Source organism: Geotrypetes seraphini, chromosome 1 (assembly GCF_902459505.1).
Source record: "Geotrypetes seraphini chromosome 1, aGeoSer1.1, whole genome shotgun sequence".
Lineage (NCBI taxonomy): Eukaryota > Metazoa > Chordata > Amphibia > Gymnophiona > Dermophiidae > Geotrypetes > Geotrypetes seraphini.
This window is the reverse complement of record NC_047084.1, coordinates 191,448,718-191,471,371: the sequence shown is the minus strand read 5'-3', so window position 1 is coordinate 191,471,371 and position 22,654 is coordinate 191,448,718. Positions and strand designations below refer to the sequence as shown.

The 22,654-nt window shown below is 46.7% G+C and overlaps 1 protein-coding gene across 3 annotated transcripts in view; it reads right to left on the bottom strand.

Moving 5' to 3' along the window:
- Nucleotides 1–22,654, bottom strand: part of TENM3 (teneurin transmembrane protein 3) — a 2,583,516-nt gene that overhangs the window by 1,339,186 nt on the left and 1,221,676 nt on the right. The gene's annotated exons all lie outside the window — the stretch shown is intronic.

Genomic DNA, 22,654 nt, shown 5'->3' with positions numbered 1-22,654 from the left:
AAAAACATAGTTGGGACTGAGATCCATAGCAGACATAATGAATTTTCTGTCCACTACCTCCCTACCCTCTAACCAGCACTTCTATTCCCACCACCCCATGGTACTTCAGTCCTACCACCTCCCCACCCAATGGCCAGCCCATCTGATCTCCCTCCCACCTCCCACAACTGGCCGGCATTGCTCTTACTGGTGCTGTTTTTTTCTTGCCTGAAGCCAATGCTGTGTGCTGGGCCAGTGCGGGACCTTGAGCATCTGGGTATGCTCAAGGCCTGCTGGCTCCCGCCCTCTCATATAATCTCAAAAACGCAGAGGCCTTGAGCATGGTGCAGATGCTTGAGGCCCCGCACCAGCCCAACACACAGCATTAGTGTAAGCATCAGGAGCAAAAGAACAGTACTGGTAAGAGTGACCTTTCTGTTCAGCAGAAAATGACAGACTGCTGGCCCCTCACTACAGCATTGGGCAGGATAGACACTCGACCATGTGTGGTAGAGGCGCTGTCTTGAAGATTTAAAGTGAGGATATACTATGGCAGTGTCCGAACCAGGCTTGATGAATAACATCAACCACATGAGAATATTATTCCTGCTTGTCCTCAGAGAACTCACATTTTTACTACCATAGGCATCGGAATGGGGAGGGGACACAGGTGCCGTGGCATCCCCCAAATTTTGCACTGGCTCTGCTCCCTGCCCTGCCATATCTCCTTTGACAATTCCTGGTGGTCCAGAGGTACAGCGTGCAGGAGCGAGCTTAATGCTCTCCTGTCCCGCTGCTAACCCGGTTGGTTGCGGCTGTTGCAGGATTGAGTTTCTTCTGCTGCTGAGCAGCAATGAGCAGGAGCATGCTTTGGTGCTCCTGCTCAGTGCTGAGCAGCTTCTTGACTGGCTCCTGCAAATTCTCAAAATTTCTCGTGGGGTCTGGTGCGGGCCCCCCAAACAACAAAGCGTTCTGTTGCCTATGTTCACTACTACTTCAGACTACCCAGATTTACAGCTATATGAGGAAGCTCCTGTAAAATTCCTGCACCCAGTACAGGGACAACAATTATTCCAGTTTATCCAGGGTAGTTGAACATTCTGTTTAGAAGCTCAGAGTAACTGTAATGGCAGAGGGACAGACTCGCCTCCACCTGTGACAGCAATGTTCCAGCATTTATGCTATAATTGAACATTCTTTAGAGGAGATGAAAATATTGCAGTGCTGTTGTAAAGTTGATAAAGTAAAGTTTCACCAAGACCAAAAGATGTGTTGCTGTAATTTGGTGAGTTTTTTTTTTTGGTCCCTGAATTATTACTGATACACTTTCAAAGGTTTCATGCTTTATTTTTTTTACATTTTAAAAGAAAAGTTATAGGATTAAAAACCTCTCTCATATCTTCAAAGAAAGACACAAAGAAAGACTATAAAACTTTGAAGGGCACTTGTCGTCTTTCAATGTCACTTACAATTATATAACCCCTTTCTTCATTACACTGGCTCTCCATTCACTTTCACATATAAGTATGCTCACAGTTTTGGCTGTGACCACATAACACCATCTGAACAAGTTCATTCGGGAAGGGGTAGTTAAGGGTTAAAATTTGGCGGGTACTGTTAGAGTAGGGAGGGGGGTGAGTAGGGAAGTTGTGGGATAGGTAATCGCGGTGGAGAGTTTAGTGGGATTGGTAGGTGAGGAGAGAAGTAGGAGGGATTTGGTTGTGGAGAAGAGAGGTGGGAGGTTGGTGTAAGGATTGAGGATTTAGGAAGAAGGTTTTTGCGGGTCCGCATTATTTTCGGTTTGGGGAGAAAGGTCGGTAGGGTGAGGGTTCTGAAGGGGAAAATAGTTTCCCGCCCATTCTCTCACCCTCTTTTTGTTGTCGTTGGGGGGGGGGCTTGGGCTGGGTTGGATGGTTTGTTTCTAGTGGGGTGGGTGGTTAGGTCGGTCACAGTTTTGCGGTAATATTGATGTTTTGGGGAAAATGTGGACCATTGTAGCCACAAAAATAATGGGGGACTTGTTTTTTGGAGCTGCTCATGTATGACACCGCCATGGGTGGCGGCAGGACTCTGTGGAACTGCAAGATCTGCTGGAATGGGGTATTGGGATTGCGGGGACTTTTTTGTGTGTGGAGTTAGTTTGTCACCAAATAGCTCCAGGGGTTGTGATGGTTATGCTACACTGTTTTTAATGTATTGTTATCACAGATGGATTTATTGTATTTTTGGGAATTAATAAAGCTGCGGTCCAAATTTTGACATTAATTGACTGGTGCCACTATTGTTGAGGGAAGTCTTTGCAGAGATGTTGCGAATGACAGTTTTATTCAATCTTCCCTTATTCATGTGGAGGGGCATAATCAAAAGCAATGTCTAAGTCCGTTTTGGGCCTCTGTCGCAAGTCGCCCATGGGAAAAGGTCCATTTTCAAAAAATACGTCCAACATATTTTTTTTTTAAATCATCCAACTGTATGTCCAGCCGACTGATCGCTCAGACCGCTAAGTTGTCCATCTTTATACTCCATTTTTGCCCAAAAAATTAATCCAAGTCACAAAATGTCTCGAAAAAGACCTTTTGGGCGTGGAGGGGGCCAGAAAAGTGATGTACTGGACACCCAGACATGGCAACGAATAGTGGAGTACCTTACAGGGCACTGCTGTGAACTTCACAAAAAGGGTCCCACATAAACATCTCACTACAGCTCCCTTATAAGTCATGGTGAGCCCCCCAAAACACCCCCAGAATCTACTAGACCACCTATCTACCACCCTAATAGCTTTTATGGCTGCAGGAACCACTTATATGGTAATACGAAAGGGTTAGGGTTGTTTTGTTTTTTTTGGTGGGTACACATTTTTTACCATGAATGCAGTGATTAGAGTGGCTTATGGGCCTGGCTCCTCCTCTTCATGGTTCACTAACCCACCCCCAAGACAACTTAAGCCACATCTGTGCAGCTCTACTAGGCTTTCCTATGCCAGGCTGCCAGGTGATGATGTTCTGGAGGCAGATATATAAAGTTGTTATTACGATTTTTAGGGGGGGGTCAGTGATCACTGGGGCAGTGTGGTGGGGGTCCTGTACTTTGTGTACTGCAGTGTTTATCTGGTCACTTTGGATACCTTCTGTGGACTTAGACCTGGTTTTAGATGGTCTAAGTCACAATGTCCTGGTTCTGTCTAGGCAGTGTTGTTAAACTTTTAGATATACATGCAGTACAACTAAGTCTAGGAGGGCCCATGTCCCACCCAAATCCTGCCCTCGACACTCCTCCTGACACAACCCTTTTAGCTCTGGTTGTTCAGCTGCACTGTGAAGGCCTAGGTCATTTTTAAATACGTTTAAAACCCGGTTCGATTATCGGCACTTGGATGACTTGTCTCACCGATTTGCTCTAAACTCAGCTTTTTGCGGCTGCCTTTTTGCTTTTCAACTAGTTGGACTTGATTTGTAAGTGGATTGTGAGGTTTGCACAGTGATATTTAACTTGTCTTACTGTAATGCATTGCTTTTATTATGTATGTTTTCTTGTAAACCGCCTAGGCTTAGGCAGTGTATACATTTTTACAATAAAATAAATAAATATTATGTTTTGGCTCTTCTGGTCATATTTAAATGTTGGAAAACACACATTTTTGAGGATGGTTTTAAATTGTGATCACTTCTTTATAATACAAGTTCATAGTAGAGATCGTCTCTTATGTGTATCTGTGTAGCACAGTGTACTGTAATACTAGTATCTCAGAAGGGGGAATAGTACAAGAAACAATTTCTGGTCCATTCCTTTGAGACAAGCAACAGACAAATGAAGTTATTAGTGCAAAACTCAATGGGAAAGGTGATAAGAATTTTGGTCTTTTGCACCAACAGCTATTCTGAGTTTATTAATTCCTATCCCATATAAACTCAACATATAATGCACAATGAGGTTGAGAAGAAAAGGCTATGCACGGCTCATTATTATGTTGCACAGCACTCACCTTATAAAAATAATGTTTTCACTTGCATTTACAGGTCAAGCAGAAAATAAGGAGGTCACTCTTCCTAATGATGCCAGCATTTTAAATCTTAAGTCCTAGTAATTATGGACTTAAAAGTTGCTCTGATGCAAGGCAAGAGTCTTGGGATGCAAGGAGCACATGTCAGGAAGCTATTGTTTTTCATGCGCCTTAGGTCAAATGTGGAAAACTTTACACTTTCAACTGGAAGTGTTTGTAATAGATTGAATGAAACAGGTCTACAAAAGAATCAATAAATGTAAAGACTGGAAAGAATTAAGAGAGGTTTGCAGACATGTACTTATTGTCTGGGGGAATTAGATGTCAGTTTCAGTATTATAACTCTGACAAAGGTTTCCTAGCTTTAATTTACTAGAACACATAATGGGAGACAGGAAAGTTGGGAAATTCTAGTCAGTCTGAATGCACTATTTAACAAACAGTTCAATGGCTCAAATATATATATTTTTATAGCTCCCACACACTCTACTCATTCATGTTTGCTTTAAACATCTGCATAGAAATGAAGCAAAGGTGGAATTTCTGAGGAGAAAGACTTGCATTGTTTTTACAGTGTCCTATTGGTTTATTACTAAATTTGACATGCCATCTTCTTAAGTGATCCCAAGGCAATTTATATTAAAAATCTTTTACAATAATAAACACACTGGGAGTAATTTTATAATAAAACACCCACATGAAAAGTCCAGAAATACACCTTAAGGCAGCATACCCAATAAGCTCATAGATTCAGCCCCAATAGCACATGCATGCCAACACAAAAATATATACCTTCTCCAAAGGAGATAGAAATTTATGCAAGTACAAGAATATTTTATAAAATGCACATGAACAATGCAAATTCTACTCTGATCCTCCCAAACTACACCTCAAAGTACCTATATACAGATCACACATAAGGCAGCATACTTTTTATGTGTATGCAAATGGTCAATTTTATAAAAGATTTTTCTGCATATAAAATAGGCTTTATAAATGAAAAATATTACAAAATTACACTCTTTATGCTTATAGTTCAATCTTCAACAAGGTTAAGTCCAACTACAGCAAAGTATAGTGTAATTTGTTCTTACATATTACACAGTACTATAGAAAATAATGACAGATAAAGACCAGCATGGCCCATCCAATCTGCCCATAAAGGCAGCCAGGATTGTACCTGTGACTCTGTGCAATTTATACTCCCTTTGTCTTTAAGATTGTTAGCTGATGCTTGGGACTGTTTACTACCTCCCAATGTCTCTTCTTAGTTTTACAGTGTGGAAATGCTATCTACATTTATTCCATTTCCTTACTATAAAGGGAACCTCTATGTTTATCCTATACTTGTTAATTCCTTCATAGGCCAGTCCAGAGGAGCAAGTTAGGCTCACCAATCAACAGATGGAGGCAGAGAATACTGATAATTTCAGTGGCATCATCACCGGTGTAAGGGGTGTAGATATTGCCAGTATACTACTGGCAAAGCAGATCGTTTCAACAATATTAGATATCAACAATATTAGATATCAACTATCGGTATATAGCATAACCATATAGATCAACATCACACATCAACATTATAGATCTAGATCCACTGCCCCAAGACTGCAAAGTTTTTTTTTCCAGATCCACCAACAGGATAAATTCTGAAATCCCACCTCAGATACCAATGTTACAGAGAAAAAATATATCCAGCTGTTGTCTTTCTGGTTGGGTCCTAGAGAAGTCTAAGAACTGAAGAAAAGTAAAGTAACAGGTAAGATCAAAATTTTATCTTCTTTTTTATCCTGCTAGACCAGAAGAACAAGACATGCCGAATCTTTAATGACCCTATATAAGAAAAAAAGAGCAGTCCTTTGACACACACCATCTTCATAAGGAGACATCACACCCTCACCTCAAACCTCTCTTTTATGATGTACAATCACAAGAATGGCCATGCCTAATATGACACTCTCCTCATAGTCACTCAATAACAAAACACATCAAATATTATTCACAGCACTATGTATTAAAAATTGGAGAAAATACCCCAGTGTCTAATAGGAGTTGAAAAAAACCAATCTCTCCACATAGACTTTCCTGCTTCAATATTATACAGATTTTGAAGCAGGGAGACATATCCTTGGTCTGAAAAACTCCAAAGGGCAACTATCTAAGAAAGGCATTTAATCATATAAAGTGTAGTTTTCCACATTAAATTCTGACAAATGCCCCCCAAAACATGCCCACTTATCTTTTTTGAAGTTTCCTAGTGCTGGACTTATTTTGAAGCAGAAAAAAATCACCAAAATGAAACCAATGCTTAATAGAGAAAAGTGGTTAAACTAGAACTGCAATGTCTTCTCAAATGTCCATTTCCAACAGAGCCCCCTGTTTCGCTGTCCGCTTCTTCAGGATCAATCGATGTTCATTTCCTTGAAGAAGCGGACAGCGAAACAGGGCACCCTGTTGGAAATGGACATTTGAGAAGACGTTGCGGTTCTAGTTTAACCTCCTGCCCTCAACATACACCCCCGCCGACCCCTCGATCCCCCCACCCCCAATCCCCCCGTACCTTTAAATCGTTGGCCAGACGGACGGGTGCCAAGCCCATCAGTCTGGCAGACCAGCCATCCATTGAATGGCTGGCCTTAGGGCCTGATTGGCTCAGGCAGCTCAAACCCCACCCACAGGTGGGGCATGAGGTGCCTGGGCCAACCGGAATATAAGCCCAGTAGGTGTAGGCCCCCTCCTGTGGGTGGGGCCTTAGGCACATGACCCCACAGGAGGGGTCTAAGCCTACTGGGCCTATTCCAGTTGGCCCAGGCACCTCAGGCCCCACATGTGGGCAGGGTTTGAGCCGCCTAGGCCAATCAGGCCCTAAGGCCAGCCATTCAACGGATGGCTGGCCTGCCGGACGGACAGGCTTGGCACCCGTCCGTACAGCCAATGATTTAAAGGTACTGGGGGAGATTGGGGGTGGGGGGATCGAGGGGTCGGCGGGGGGTGTTGAGGGCAGGAGGACCTAGGATGTGTTTTCTTATTGAATGACTATTTATTAGCATCCTTACTTGAGTGTTTTGTAAAAGTACACTCCCCATAGCGTCTTGTACATGTGCTTTGACTTGCCTGAAGACAATGTATACAGTGGTGCCTCACACAACGAACTTAATCCGTTCCAGGAGCAAGTTTGTTATGTGAAACGTTCGTTGTGTGAAACGCGTTTTCCCATAACAATACATGTTTAAAAAAATAATTCGTTCTGTAGCATAAAATATGCTAAGATGACATAAAAAAAGATAAATTTTTGGTTATTATTTTTATTTAGATACATCTAAAAACATAATTGTTTTTTAAAACAACACACATTTTTTAAATTTAAAGACAGACTAAGTAGAGTCTAATTTTACAGTGAGAGGGCAGAGTCTCAGCGGCAAAAACTGGGACTTAACTGTTCATTTTTTTTTTTTTTCTACCGTGTTTCCCCGATGATAAGGCAGGGCCATCAAATAAGACAGCCCCCCTTTTTCGAAAAAAATGTAAAATAAGGCACCCCCCCGCAAATAAGCCACCCACCGATACCTGCGCTTACCCGAATCGGGTGGTACGGTGGGTGACTCCGTGTGGTCCCTGGCACCCCCGACACGATCGGGGCAAGAGGGAGCTCAAGCCCTCTTGCCCCCCCCGACTCCCCGACACGATCGGGGCAAGAGGGAGCTCAAGCCCTCTTGCCCCCCCCCCACTCCCCGACACGATCGGGGCAAGAGGGAGCCCAAGCCCCCTTGCCCCCCCCCCCGACTCCCCGACACGATCGGGGCAAGAGGGAGCTCAAGCCCTCTTGCCCCCCCGACTCCCCGACACGACCGGGGCAAGAGGGAGCTCAAGCCCTCTTGCCCCCCCGACTCCCCGACACGATCGGGGCAAAAGGGAGCCCAAGCCCTCTTGCCCCGCCGATTCCCCAACTCCCCGACAATATCGGGCCAGGAGGGAGCCCAAGTCCTCCTGGCCACGGCGACCCCCTAACCCCACCCTGCACTACATTACGGGCAGGAGGGATCCCAGGCCCTCCTGCCCTCGACGCAAACCCCCCCTCCCCCCAACGACCGCCCCCCCCCCAAGAACCTCCGATCGCCCCCCCAGCCGACCCGCGACCCCCCTGGCCGACCCCCACGACACCCCCAACCCCCTTCCCCGTACCTTTCTGTAGTTGGCCGGACAGACGGGAGCCAAACCCGCCTGTCCGGCAGGCAGCCATCGACGGACTGAGGCCGGATTGGCCCATCCGTCCCAAAGCTCCGCCTACTGGTGGGGCCTAAGGCGCCTGGGCCAATCAGAATAGGCCCGGGAGCCTTAGGTCCCTCCTGGGGGCAGTGCCTGAGGCACATGGTCGGGTTGGGCCCATGTGCCTCAGGCCCCGCCCCCAGGAGGGACCTAAGGCTCCCGGGCCTATTCTGATTGGCCCAGGCGCCTTAGGCCCCACCAGTAGGCGGAGCTTTGGGACGGATGGGCCAATCCGGCCTCATTCCGTCGTTGGCTGCCTGCCGGACAGGCGGGTTTGGCTCCCGTCTGTCCGGCCAACTACAGAAAGGTACGGGGAAGGGGGTTGGGGGTGTCGTGGGGGTCGGCCAGGGGGGTCGCGGGTCGGCTGGGGGGGCGGTCGGAGGTTCTTGGGGGGGGGCGGTCGTTGGGGGGAGGGGGGGTTTGCGTCGAGGGCAGGAGGGCCTGGGATCCCTCCTTCCCGTAATGTAGTGCAGGGTGGGGTTAGGGGGTCGCCGTGGCCAGGAGGACTTGGGCTCCCTCCTGGCCCGATATTGTGTGGGGAGTTGGGGAATCGGCGGGGCAAGAGGGCTTGGGCTCCTTTTTGCCCCGATCGTGTCGGGGAGTCGGGGGGGGGGCAAGAGGGAACCAGGCGGAGAGAGGGCAGTTAAGCGCAGTGCCTGCGCGGAAGGATGCAGCTCGGGCGACTTCGTTGTGTGAAACGAAGTTCGTTGTACGGATCAAGACATAAAGTTCGTTGTGCGCAGCGTTCGCTGTGCGAGGCGTCCGTTATGCGAGGCACCACTGTACAGTATTTTGAAAGCAAGCCTAGAACTGCTGATCCACCTCCTGAACACCTCCTAAAGACTCCTGAAGTCCACCAGTCCAATGATATTGTCATGGTGTCACATTTCCACTGCATATCGAGAAGGACAAACTTGTACAGGTTGAGTAAAGAGGGCAGAAGAGACCATACAGGAACCTAGGACAACCCAAGACAAGATGAGCAGGCTTAAAATTACACCAAAAATGCCAAAGCACAAGCCCCATCAAAAATGATTCCGAAATGCTGAGGAACTCTGGCTTGAGCAAGTTGACACCAGAATAGTACCCTTTAATGGACCATAATTGTCTACTTCAAATGCAGGGAGACCCACCAGTTATTATCCATCCATGGACAGGCTGGAGAAGAATGGGCTAGTCGGAACATTTAACTGCTAAAAAGGTAAGACTCTTATCCTTTTCTTTTCCTATTTTATTTTACAATACATAATACCAGCCTAGTCAGCCTTAAGATATTCTGGGGAAGATTTGCTCAAGTACAGGAGAAGAAAGCTGGTCCTGCTCGCTGTTCTCATTAAAGCACCCATCTAACCTTAGGGGAAAGGACAAGGAGGGCTCTGAAAGCCTAGCAAGGCTGCAAATGCTGCATCTAAAGCTGTACCAGCCCTGCCTTGCCTGAAGGGAGATATAGCATCCCAAATTGCCCCATTAAACTATCACAGTAAAGGAGATGGAAGGGCCCTACACTGTGCAAACGTATATTAGTGGTACAAGACAAGCTTAAAAGACGCAGTGGACTCCACCACTTGACAAACACTAACCAGAATTTTTTCCATCCCCTTTTAAGCAATCAGCAAAGGATTGAGCTGAGAGAGGCTAGGCAACCTGCCCAGGAGAAGGGAGACCCAGAGCATAATGCAGGGTTTGAACCTGCTCCCACTGGATCAGCACTCATGCCCCTTAAAAAGGCATGCCTCCTAAACCTCACCAAATCCACCCAAGGACAGCATGCACTGTCCAGAACTTAGACTAACATGGCCATCATTCCATTGCTTGCCCAGGATGATGCAGCATTGAGCTAAATCTGCCATCCACTAGCACTATGGTTTTCTTACCCTGACTATAGAAATGCCATAACTTGACACCCTGGTTAGGAAGTCACCACAGCAGGAATTTGTTGGCTTCACCTATTAATGCTGTCCAAGAGCCCACAGAGATTAGAAAGCACACCCAGGCAGAAGATAAAACTCCACTGGGATAAATTCTTCCAACACCGGGATTGGAGACAGCACAGTTACTTACCGTAACAGGTGTTATCCAGGGACAGCAGGCAGATATTCTTAACGTATGGGTGACGTCACCGACGGAGCCCCGGTACGGACCTTTTTAACTAGAAAGTTCTAGTTGGCCGCACCGCGCATGCGCGAGTGCCTTCCCGCCCGACGGAGGAGTGCATGGTCTCCAGTTAGGATAAGCCAGCTAAGAAGCCAACCCGGGGAGGTGGGTGGGTCGTAAGAATATCTGCCTGCTGTCCCTGGATAACACCTGTTACGGTAAGTAACTGTGCTTTATCCCAGGACAAGCAGGCAGCATATTCTTAACGTATGGGTGACCTCTAAGCTAACAGAAAGGGAGGAGGGATGGTTGGCCATTAGGAAAATAAATTTTGTAACACAGATTGACCAAAGTGTCCATCCCGTCTGGAGAAGGCATCCAGACAGTAGTGAGTAGTGAATGTGTGAACTGAAGACCAAGTGGCCGCCTTGCAGATTTCCTCAATAGGCGTGGAGCAGAGGAAAGCCACAGAAGCAGCCATAGCTCTGACTCTATGGGCCGTGACAGCTCCTTCCAGTGACAGGCCGGCCCGAGCATAGCAGAACGCAATACAGGCAGCAAGCCAATTGGACAGCGTTCGTTTAGAGACAGGGTGACCTAGACGGTTAGGGTCGAAGGTCAGGAAGAGTTGAGGAGAGGAGCGGTGGGCCCTGGTACGGTCAAGGTAGTACGCAAGGGCACGCTTACAATCCAGCGTGTGTAGCGCCTGTTCCCCAGGATGAGAATGGGGTTTTGGAAAGAAGACAGGTAGCACGATGGACTGATTGAGGTGAAAGGCTGAAACCACCTTGGGAAGGAATTTAGGATGGGTGCGCAGAACCACCTTGTCATGGTGAAAAACAGTGAACGGTGGATCGGCGACCAGTGCATGCAGCTCACTGACCCTCCTGGCAGAGGTGATGGCAATGAGGAAAAGCACCTTCCATGTGAGAAGTTTGAGCGAGGTAGTAGCAAGAGGCTCAAAGGGAGGTTTCATGAGGGCCGACAAAACCACATTGAGGTCCCAGACGACCGGGGGAGGCTGAAGAGGTGGTTTGATATTGAAGAGGCCTCTCATGAACCGGGAAACCAGAGGATGAGCCGTGAGGGGTTTTCCGAGGATAGGCTCATGAAAAGCAGTGATGGCACTGAGGTGGACTCTGATCGAGGTAGACTTGAGACCAGCGTTAGACAGAGAGAGCAAATAGTCCAGTACGGTCTCCACCGCCAATGAGGTGGGATTGTGTTGATGCAGGAGGCACCAAGAGGAGAACCGGGTCCACTTCTGATGGTAACATTGGAGTGTGGAGGGTTTCCTGGAGGCATCCAAAATGCGACGGACAGGCTGAGACAGGTTTTCTGGAGAGGTCAGCCCGAGAGAAACCAAGCTGTCAGGTGGAGGGAAGACAGATTGGGATGTAGCAGAGACTGATGCTGCTGCGTAAGCAGAGTAGGAAACACAGGAAGAGGAATGGGCTCCCTGGAGCTGAGCTGAAGCAGGAGGGAGAACCAGTGTTGTCTGGGCCACCGAGGGGCGATGAGAATCATGGTGGCGCTGTCCCTGCGGAGTTTGGACAGGGTCCGCAACATCAGAGGAAGTGGAGGGAAGGCATAGAGGAACCGATCCGTCCAGTCGAGTAGGAATGCATCCGGGGCCAGACGGTGTGGAGAGAAGAGTCTGGAACAGAACTGGGGCAGCTGATGGTTGTGAGGAGCAGCAAATAGGTCCACCTGTGGAGTGCCCCAGCGAGCAAAGATGGAGTGAAGAGTGGGAGGGTGTAGGGTCCACTCGTGAGGTTGAAGGATGCGGCTGAGCTGGTCGGCCAGGGAGTTCTGTTCGCCCTGGATATAGACAGCTTTGAGGTAAAGGTTGTGGGCTGTGGCCCATGTCCAGATTCGGAGGGCCTCCTGACAAAGGGGGCGAGATCCGGTGCCGCCCTGCTTGTTGATGTAATACATGGCGACCTGGTTGTCCGTGCACAGGAGAAGAACCTGAGGATAGAGAAGGTGCTGGAAAGCCTTGAGAGCATAAAACATGGCTCTGAGTTCCAGGAAATTGATGTGATGTTGACGCTCCTGAGGGGTCCAGAGTCCCTGGGTGCGTAGATCCCCTATGTGAGCCCCCCATGCATAGGGGGAGGCATCTGTGGTGATGATCATGGAATGAGGGGGTGGATGGAAAAGGAGGCCCCTGGAAAGATTTGAAGAGTTCAACCACCATTGAAGAGATCGCTGAAGAGACGATGTCACAGAGATGGGATGAGAAAGAGGATCCCTGGTCTGTGACCATTGGTTGGCGAGGGTCCATTGCGGTATCCTCAGGTGGAGTCGCGCCAGAGGAACCACATGGACTGTGGAGGCCATGTGGCCCAGAAGAATCATCATCTGGCGAGCAGGGGTGGATGGTTGGAGGAGCACCTGTCGACAGAGGTGAAGCAGTGTCCGGTGCCGGTCGGCAGGAAGGAACGCTCTCATTAAGTTGGTATCGAGAAGTGCTCCGATGAACTTAAGGCGCTGCGTGGGAAGCAGATGCGACTTGGGATAGTTGATCTCGAACCCCAAGAGATTGAGGAAAGAGATGGTGTGGTGAGTTGATTGCAGCACAAGTGGAGATGTTGTTGCTTTCACCAACCAATCGTCCAAGTAGGGGAACACTTGTAGGTTGTGGGACCTGAGACAGGCCGCTACCACAATCAGGCACTTGGTGAACACCCTGGGTGATGATGCGAGACCAAAGGGTAGCACTTTGTACTGATAGTGGTGATTCAGTATCTGGAATCGGAGGTAGCGACGTGAAGCCTGATGGATTGGGATGTGAGTGTAGGCCTCCTTGAGGTCCAGGGAACATAGCCAGTCGTGTTGAGACAGAAGAGGATAAAGCGTGGCAAGGGAGAGCATCCTGAACTTTTCCTTGACCAAACACTTGTTGAGGTTCCTGAGGTCCAGGATAGGACGAAGATCCCCTGTTTTTTTGGGTACCAGGAAGTAGCGGGAGTAAAATCCCTGACCTCTTTGGTCTGGTGGAACTTCTTCGATGGCATTGAGAAGGAGGAGGGATTGGACCTCCCTGAGGAGGAGAGGAGTTTGGGAGGAGTGAGAAGCAGACTCTACGGGAGGATGGTCTGCAGGAAGAGTCTGGAACCGTAGTGAGTATCCGTGACGGATGATGTTTAAAACCCACAGGTCTGATGTGATGGCCTCCCAGCGTCGTAGAAAGATGGTGAGGCGGCCTCCGATAGGTTGAGGAAGAGGCAGCGAGGGTTGGAGACTGGCTATGCCCTGGAGAAACGAGTCAAAAGGGCTGAGGAGGTTTAGACTGAGGGAGAGTCTTGGCCGCCTGGTGAGACTGAGAGCGGGCCTGAGAGTGTTGTTGTTGTTGTTGTTGGCGAGGCCGACGAGATTGCTGTTGAGGAGGATTAAGTGGCCTAGCAGAGAAACGACGTTGGTAAGAGGACTGAGGTCTGTATGGTCGTGTCGGTGGAGTCTTCTTTTTAGGCTTAATGAGGGTGTCCCATCTCGTCTCATGAGCCGAAAGGTTTTGAGTCGTAGTATCCAGAGACTCCCCAAAAAGTTCATCACCAAGACAGGGCGCGTTGGCAAGGCGGTCTTGGTGGTTCACATCAAGGTCAGACACCCTCAGCCAGGCAAGGCGTTGCATGGCTACTGCCAGAGCAGAGGCTCGGGAGGAGAGCTCGAAAGAGTCAGATTGAGCGTACCATGAATTTCCTAAGCTGAAGGAGGGTGGAAATTTGTTGCTGAAACAATGGTACCTTGCGTTCAGGGATATATTTTTGCAGAGCAGAAAGTTGTTGTACCAGATATTTCATGTAAAAAGAAAAATGAAATGAGTAATTGTTGGCTCTGCTAGCCAGCATGGCATTCTGGTACAGGCGTTTTCCAAATTTGTCCATTGTTTTTCCCTCTCTGCCAGGAGGGGTGGAGGCATAGACACTGGAACCATGAGATTTTTTGAGAGTGGATTCTACCAGGAGGCTCTCATGGGGCAATTGGGGTTTGTCAAATCCCGGAATAGGGATGACCCGGTATAAGCTGTCCAGTTTCTTAGGGGCACCTGGGACAGTAAGGGGATTCTCCAAATTCTTATAAAATGTTTCCCGTAGAATATCATGGACGGGCAGTTTGAGAAACTCCTTGGGGGGTTGATCGAAATCCAAGGCTTCTAGAAAAGCCTGGGACTTCTTGGAGTCGGACTCAAGTGGAATGGAGAGAGCCCCAGACATTTCCCGAAGGAATTTCGTAAATGAGGACTGCTCGGGTTTGGAGGTGGATTCAGCCATGGAGGGTTCCTCATCAGTGGAAGAGGCATCCTCCTCGGTACCGAGCGGGGATTGTTCCCATAAGTCAGGGTCCCTGATGGCCGGCTCAGTATGGCGGGTTTTAGAAAGGGACTTGCCAGATCTCATGGATACGGTACCGGGAGATGAAGAGCGGTGCCGATCTCTGTCCCGGGAGGAGTGGTGCCGATCCCGGTCCCGAGACGATCGGTGTCGATCTTGGGGCCGGGAGGGGTCCTCTGCCGCTGCAAGTCTGAAGTACAGGCTGGGCAGAATAAGACCGGCATGGAGGTGTTCATCGGTACGAGGGGGTGGCCACTGGCGTAGTGGTGCGAGGCTCGGGCGGACCGGTACCGGAAGGAGCGGTGCCAACAGGGTCGGGAGCAAGTTCCTGAAGCTGTGTGCTGCAGCTGCTCTTGTAATTTGTTCTGGAGAATGGCCGAGATACGGTCCTCCAATGGGGGCACCGGTACCGTTTTACTTTTCTTCGGGTACCATCGGTGCTGCTCTACGCTCCGGCGATGAGGAGGGCCGATGTGAAGAGGCACTCACCGTTATCGGAGCGGAAGCGCTTTGCGGATTTGCGTAGACGTCGGAAGGATCGGTGTCACTGCCGTGGCTGGAGGGCGCTCGAGGGAAGTGGAAGGCTTCTTAGCCGGCTTACCTGGCGCTATCGACCCCGCAGAAGGATCAGGTGGTGTCGATGTTGACCGGTGCCGATTTCGGCGGTGCCGTCGACGTCGGGGTCGGATCCATAGCAGAACCGGTGCCGAAGAGGAGATTCTGCTGGATTTGTCTATTTTTAAGTGTGCGTTTCTGGAGAGTCGCGCAGCGGGTGCAGGTGTCAGCCCGATGTTCCGGACCCAAGCACTGTAGGCACCAGTTGTGTGGGTCCGAAAGGGAAATCGGGCGTGCACACCGCTGGCACTTCTTAAAACCCGGCTGGGGGGGCATGAAGGGAAATACGGCCTCCGCGAAATCAAAGCCGGAGGCTTGTATGGTGGCAACAGGCCCCGCCGGGGCGGTTGAAAAAGAAGGGAAAAAAAACAAAGTTTTTGTTGTTTTATTTACCAATTAGAGAAAACAGAACAAACCCGCAGGGAAAAAGAGAAAATCAGAAAACATTACGCGAGCGGGAAGGCAAAAACGGAGTGTTCAACGGCCGTTGAAACCACATGCGTCTTCTTCGCTCCGCGGAAACGAAGAAGAAACTGGAGACCACGCACTCCTCCGTCGGGCCGGGAAGGCACTCGCGCATGCGCGGTGCGGCCAACTAGAACTTTCTAGTTAAAAGGTCCGTACCGGGGCTCCGTCGGTGACGTCACCCATACGTTAAGAATATCTGCCTGCTTGTCCTGGGATAATACCAGCTACAGTTCTAAAATAAGCTTCAGAGATTAAGAGGGGGGGGGGGGAGATGAAAGCAACAAGACAACTTACACTTGATGGCTGAAGCCCCAACTTCCACCTTCTTCATAGAAAGGGATACCTAGAAAAAACTCCCACCCCCACAGACCCCTGCCACTCAGCCACACCGAGTGAAAGCCCATAGGCTATGGTTTGGGGCTATGGAGGACTTGAATACCTCTGGACTCTGCCAGGCAAAGGTCTATGGACTGATCCCTAGGATTCAACACCAGTCAAAAAACTTAACCTGATGAGTACAAGCCATGGAGAGTCATAAGAACAGCCTTATTGGGTCACACCAAAGGTCCTTCAAGCCCAGTTGCCCATTCTCATGGTGGACAATCCAGGTCACTAGTACCTGGCCAAAGTCCAAAGAGTAGCAACATTCCATGCTACCAATCCAGGGCAAGCAGTGGCTTGCCCCATGTCTTTCTCAATAACAGACTATGGACTTTTCCTCAAGGAAATTACCCAAACCTTCTTAAAACCAGCTACACTATCTGCTCCTACCACAACCTCTGGCAATGCATTCCAGAGCTTAACTATTCTCTGAGTAAAAAAATATTTACTCCTATTGATTTTAAAAGTATTTCCCTGTAACTTCATTGAGTGTCCCCTAGTCTTTGTAATTTTTGACAGAGTGAAAAATCGATTCACTAGTACCCGTTCACTCAGGACTTTGTAGACTTCAATCATATCTCCCCTCAGCCATCTCTTTTTCAAGCTGAAAACCTTTTTAGTCTTTCCTTATACGAGAGGAGTTCCATCCCCTTTAACATCTTGGTCACACTTCTTTGAACCTTTTCTAGTGCTGCTATATCTTTCTTGAGATAAGGAGACCAGAATTGAATGTAATACTCTAGGTGAGGTCGCACCATGGAGCGATACAGAGGCATTATAACATTCTTAGTCTTGTTAACCATCCGTTTTTTAAATAATTATTAGTATCTTTATTTGCTTTTTTGGCTGCCGCTGCACATTGTGTGGAAGGTTTCATCGTATTGTCTATAATGACACCCAGATCATTTTCTTGGGCGTTAAACCCTAGCATCCGATAACTGTGATTTGGATTATGTATCACTTTGCATTTGTTCACATTAAATTTCATCTGCTACTTGGATATCCAGTCTTCTAATTTCCTAAGGTCTACATGCAATTTTTCAAAATCTGCATGCATCTTAACAGCTTTGAACAGTTTAGTGTCATTTGCAAATTTAATCAGACCAATGGTCCATCTAGCCCAGTATCCTGTTTTCACAGTGACCAATCTAGGTCACAAGTACCTGGTAAAAACCCAACTAGTAGCAACATTCCATGCTACTGATCCTCTGGCAATGCATTCCAGAGCTTAACTATTTTCCAAGCATAGTGGCATAGTAAAGGGGAGAGGTGGAGGGATGGACCACTCCAGGTGCCGTCACTTCTCTGTCCCCCCATGACACATTTGCACCCTCTCTGCCCCCATATGTCTTTAAAATCTTTGCCAGTGGGAGCAACAACTCTAGCCTGCTACTCATGCTGGTCTGGCCTCTGAAATCACTTCCGGGTTGTGAAGCCAGGAACTGATGTCAGAGGGAAAGCCAGCACGAGCAGCAAGCCGGAGAAGCTGCTTACACTGCCGAAGATTTCAAGAGGTATTGGGGTGGGAAGGGAGGGTGCATGTGTAGTGCAGAAGGAGCAGGGGGAGGCAAAGAGGGCATGGGTAGGGGGATTGGTGCGGAAGAAGCATGGGGACGGAGAGCAGAGTGCAGGTGGGATGATTGGCTTGGAAGGAGCGGGGGTGCCACCGCCCCATACATCTCCTACCCTTGCTACGTCACTGTCTCTTCGTGAAAAAATATTTTCTCCTATTGGTTTTAGAAGTATTTTCCTGTAACTTCATCAAGTGTCCTCTAGTCTAGTAATTTTTGAAACCTGCCTTGAAAAGTTCTGTTTCTCTAGAACATCTGCACTAGCTGCTAGACAGAGAAATACTGGAAAGCTACGGAGCTGTATCACCCCTATACTGATGACATTATCACTAAGGGCTCCTTTTACTAAGGCGCGCTAGCGTTTTTAGCGCATGCAGGATATTACCGCGCGCTACACGACTAGAATGAATGCCAGTTCAATATTGGCATTAACGTCTAGCGCACACGGCAATTCAGCGTGCGCTATTCCACACGTTAATGCCCTAACGCAGCTTAGTTAAAGGAGCCCTAAATTATGAATATTCTCTGCCTTCATCTGTTGGCTATGGAACATAATTCACTCATCTGGATTGGAATAACTCACTTATCCTATATCACTTAAATTTCTTCATTCACAATATATAAAATCAGCTTTACAGCACCTCTCTTCTCGAGGTGTTTATGTGATTATGCTTAATTTTACAGTATACAATAATGCATGTTCAATATGCAAAACATGTTTTATAGATGGAAAAGGATACTTTTATGTAACCACTAAATAAGCTTTCCCAAGTGCATCGTTTCGAAGGAACTGGGACTGAGTTACAATGCATGCATGTATTTTGTTAAAATAAGCAAACATATGCACAAATTTACACCTTCTTCATAGTAAAAATAAAGTTATTAGATTACTCCTGAGCCTATCGCCTCTTCACTTCATCCTCTGCCATCTCATTCCAGAGCTTCCTTTCAAATGAAAGATTCAACTCATGCGCATTTACATCACTTAGATATTTAAACATCTCTATCATATCTCCCCTCTTCTGCCTTTCCAGTCTAAAGTATACATATTGAGATCTTTAAGTCTGTCCCCATACGTCTTATGACGAACACCATGCACCATTTTAGTAGCCTTCTTCTGAATCTACTCAATCCTTTTTATATGTTTTTAAAGGTGTGGTCTCCAGAATTGTACACAATATTCTAAATGAGGTCGCACCAGAGTTTTATACCTGAAATAGGTCTAGTCTTAAACCTGAAATAGGTCTAGATATGAACATTTCTTCCTATTTCAAAATTGCTGTTCTATGGCCTACTTTTAGACTCGCCCAAAACATGCCACAACATACCCCCTTGCTATTTGGATGAACTGCAGTATGAAAAATCCAAATTCTGACTTTCCCCAAAGTTAAGATTTGGATGTTTTTAGCAGATGAACCTTTTTATTTTGGAAATTTGGAGGTATAAATCTGCTTTGAAAATGAGCACCATTTGTTTATAAAGAAGGTAATACTTCACATACTACCGTATACGCAAACCTATGTCTAGAAATAGTTTGAATTATAACAGATTTAATCCACTTGATTTAAAGGTATTTTTACCTGTGGATCAATTTTTGCATCCAAGATGCACATGTTCAAGCATTTAATGATCAGGTGCATGACTTAATAGAAAGATTTACTGCCAGAGCATATCCACCACAGCTCATTCATACAGCTTATAAATAAGCATAATTTGTCCATAGATCTCAATTATAGTTGGATAAACCCAAGGTGGAGATTGATAAACTTGTTTTCCCTGTGCATTTTTCTTATATGGATATCTTAGACAACATATGTGTGTATTTGCTGTACATCCTATTTTTACCCAGCCCTCATATTGTTTTTCCATGGCACCCTAAACTGAATATAGGTCTCCATTGATATTCATGGGGGTTAGGGGTGCAGCCCCCTAGCAAATACTATAATTCATGAATAACTTTAGTTCTTCTCCAGATCTTCCTGTCCCCTGCAGCAGCTCCCCGAGCCCAGCAGTTGGTGTGGCTGGTTTTCACATGGGGAAGCCTGCAGACTGCCAGTGCTACTCCCTCCTCTATTGCCACTACTGTGTGCAACTGGCTCAGCTGAAGATGTGAAGGCAGCAGCCAGACATCCTCAAAAGGCAGCACGGGACTTTTCCAGCCGCATGCATGCTGATGAATCTACAGCGGCCCGCCTCTTAGGACACAAACTTCCTGTTTCCCTGAGGTCAAGATGCTATAGTTTCATCAGCATGCATGCAGCTATAAAGATCTCGCGCTGCCTTCTGAGAATTACTGGCTACTGTCTCCATGTCGTCAGTTGATCTGTTACAAACAAATCTTGCGAATAACCAAAGTTGCCAATTCCATAACCCATGAATAAGGAAGGAAACCTATACTAAGTTGATGCCTTCGCTTCCCTATCCTGAATAACTGTTCTTTCAGGCCATCATCCCATATGGTGAGTGTATTTTTTCTGTTTTTAACAAAACATGGCTAGATTCAGATTCTAAGAAGATTTATTGGCTACAGGGCTCTACAACTTGCAATTATACCTTTGTGTTTTATGGGATCCAATGTCCCTGCCATAAACTTTACATTGGGTGTACTACCACAGCTATCAGATTAGCTGAACAAAAAAGCCAACTCCATGCTCAAGTCCTTTCTGTATCCCTAGTGTCACATTTCATATATAGTAGTTCCATCACACTTTTAGTGATTTAAGTTTGTGATTGAACAAGTAGCAATTCCTTCTTGTGGTTGAGATCAGGTAACTATCCCTGCAAGCAGAAAACATTGCATTCTCAAAGCAAATACGTTGATGCCCCTAGGGCTTAATGACTGTATCCTACGGAATACTTTTGTCTATTATTATTCTACTCTTTGAAAACTACTGCCCTGTTAAAATAAAGCACTATATTGTGTGTGTGTATATTTGTGTGGGGGTGAGGGGCGTGGGGGTGGAGAGACAACAACTTTCTGACACTGTATAGATTCCTGTGTGATGTTTTGATACAATGAGCAATAAAAAGAATAACAAAGGTATAAACAAAAAAGGTGCTGGCAAACATGCCTTTATCATATTACTCTGCAATACTGTGAAAATATATTTCATGAAATATATTTTGCTCATGACCACACTACTGTGTTCAGATCTATTACAAAGGCTACCATTCAAGTTTATTATTATTATCAAGTTTATTAGGATTTTATATACCGCCTATCAAGGTTATCTAAGCGGTTTTTACAATCAGGTACTCAAACATTTTCCCTATCTGTCCCGGTAGGCTCACAATCTATCTAATGTACCTGGGGCTACGGAGGACTGAGTGACTTGCCCAAGGTCACAAGGAGCAGCGCGGGGTTTGAACCCACAACCCAGGGTGCTGAGGCTGAAGATCCAACCACTGCACCACACACTCCACACTCTCAGGTATTTAGTGTAGTGGGTCCGCTTTTCTGGAATTCCCTGCCAGATAATGTTTGTCAGATCTCTTCCTTTTTAACTTTTCATAAGATTTTGAAGGCCTACTATTTTCAGGAGGCCTCTGGTAAATTGTGATGCCAGAAAGTTATTATTTTTGCATCAGAAGTTTCTTGAAGTTATGATCATTTTAGTGTATTAGGTTGTTTCTCTATGCTTATGTGGGTAATCTGTAACCCACAGAGATTATTGTAATTATGTAGGACTAGCCCTACCTGCCTACATTCTGGTTCAGCAGGAACTTGTCTAACTTTGTCTTGAAACACCCTCCAGGGATTCAAGACAGAGTTAGACAAGTTCCTGCTGAACCAGAATGTACGCAGGTAGGGCTAGTCTCAGTTAGGGCGCTGGTCTTTGACCAGAGGGCCGCCGTGTGTGCGGACTGCTGGGCACGATGGACCCCGGGTCTGACCCAGCAGCAGCAATTCTTATGTTCTTATGCTTAACACACACATGATGGCAGATAAAGACCAAATGACCCCTCCAATCTGTCCATCCGCAGCATCCACTATCTCTTCTCCCACATGCCTGTCTCATGCATTCCTGAATTCAGGCATAGTGTTTGTCGCTCTCCACCGGGAGACTATTCCACACATCTCCCACACTTTTTGTAAAAAGTATTTCCTTAGAGTACTTCATCCTATGCCTTCTCATTCTGGAGCTTCCTTTCAAAAGATACTTAGCTCATGTGCATTTATGCCATGTAGGCATTTAAACATCTGTCATATCTCCTTTCCACCTTTCCTCCAAAGTATATATATTGTGATCTTTAAGTCTGTTCCCATATACCTTATGATAAAGACCATTGACTATTTTAGTAGCCTTCCTCTGGACTGACTCCACCCTGTTTATATCTTTTGGGAGGCATGGTCTCCAGAATTGTACACAATATTCTAAATGAGGTCTCACCAGAGTCTTATACAGGGGCATCAATACTTTCTTTTTCCTACTGACCATACCTCTACCTATGCACCATAGCATCCTTCTAGGTTTTGACATCGCCTTTACAACCTGTTTGGCCACCTTTAGATCATCACATACTATAACACTCAAGTTCCGCTACTCCTTTATACACAAAGTTCTTCCCCACCAAAACTGTACCATTTCCTCAGGTTTTGCAGCCCAAATGCATGACCTTGCATTTCTTAGCATTAAATCTTAACAGCCAAATTTCAGACCATTCTTCAAGCTTCATTAGGTCTTTCCTCATGTTATCCACAAGCCAAAATAAAGAAAAATCCAACGGGTCTGCAGTAAAAGGCGAACACCAAAAACAAAGAAAGGACTGCAGAGTAAAACATACAAGGTGCAGGAATCTTTATTAAAAGTCTATATAAAATTGTAATCCATAAAAAATGGCTCTCTTATACATGGAGTGCAGATCCATGTTATCCACACCATCACAGTGTGTACTCTATTGCAGATTTTAGTTTCATTCACAAGGAGGAAAATCTTATTTGA